General features: G+C 38.5%; 1 pseudogene; it reads left to right on the top strand.

Annotated features, from left to right (window-relative positions):
- The first annotated feature begins 1280 nt into the window (after positions 1-1280).
- Positions 1281-1390, top strand: LOC132427772 (U6atac minor spliceosomal RNA; annotated as a pseudogene).

A 1390-nucleotide genomic window follows, 5' to 3' on the forward strand; every position in this document is an offset into this window, starting at 1 on the left:
CAAAATGCCTCATGGAGCAAGTGACACTTGAGCAAAACCACGAAGGAGGAGAGGGATCCAACCTGGAAATTATTTGGGGAAGAGCATCCCAAGAAGAGGAAAAAAAAGAGTAAATTCTTGTTTATCAAAAAATAAAGAGGGGATAGTATCTGCAGGATGGTGGGCTAGGAAGCTCCAAGCTCTCATTCTTCCAAGAAATATTAAAAACACAACTAGAGACTGTCTGAAACAACTTGATACAAGCTCTGGAAAATAGTCAACGCTTTACACACTATGAAAACACCCAAACAAGAAAAAAAAAACACGCTTATTCACACCTGCCCCACCCCCTTCTCAGCATGGCAGTGGCCTTGGTTTTGAGAAGGTGGAAGCTCAGTTTCCAGTCCCCTTCTTCCATCAGAACTGGAGGGAGCAGAGCAGATGTTATTTGCCATCTACTGTGTATAACTCTTCTAACCAGTCTGGGGATACTTGAAGGACTGCTGTCAGGTGCTCATTTGTTTTGCATAACTCAGAATCCAGGCAGGAAAAGCGTCAGGAGTTGCTCATAAAACTACAAGATGGACGTACAATATACTACCTAAGGCATATAGAAGAAGCTGGAGTGAGACTTTTTGGGAAATTAAAGTATTCAAAAGCAGTCATATGTATGGCAGAATTTAGAAAGCCATTCACATGCACAGGACTTTTCTCAGAAAAGTCCTGAGAAAACCTTAAGCTTTCACATGGATTGATCCTTAAGCTAAGCGATATAGGCATGCAAAGACTGGAAGAGGTGGCTGTTGTTCTCTCTCTCTCTCCCTCTGTGTGTGTGTCTTTCTCTCTTTCTCTGTTTTTTCTTGTTGTTGTTTCTTAGTTTCAATTCCTTTCATTAAAGGAAATCTCTGTCAAACATTAGTTGAGCATGAGTTAAAGGAACAGAGAGTTCAGTGATCACACACATCAAGGAATAGTTTTTGCATAATAGTTTGAAAAATTCTCAAAACAGACTAACATAACCTTCAACAATACAAATATCAAACCTTGGAGAAAGAAGATAATGTGATTTCCAAAGTTACTGTATTATAACAGTCACATGGCAAGCTTTGAAAAAAGAAATTACAAGGCATAATATGAAACAGGAAAGCACTGCTCATTCTAATGAACAAATTAGGTTGAAAGAAATCATTCCTGAGTAAGCCCAAAACATCAAACTTACTACACAAAGACTTTAAAACAAATGTTTTAAATATGCTCAAAGTGCTAAGGAAAAACACAAACAAAGAACTGAAGGAAATCAGTTGTTATCTGAAAGGAGAAAATGTTAGTTTTCCCTTGATGCATGGAAGAGGCCTTCAGGCCTGACAGTTAAGACACTGCCATCTACTTGGTGACATCTAAATATGGTTAA

The sequence above is a fragment of the Delphinus delphis genome, chromosome 6 (assembly GCF_949987515.2).
Source record: "Delphinus delphis chromosome 6, mDelDel1.2, whole genome shotgun sequence".
Taxonomy (NCBI): Eukaryota; Metazoa; Chordata; class Mammalia; order Artiodactyla; family Delphinidae; genus Delphinus; species Delphinus delphis.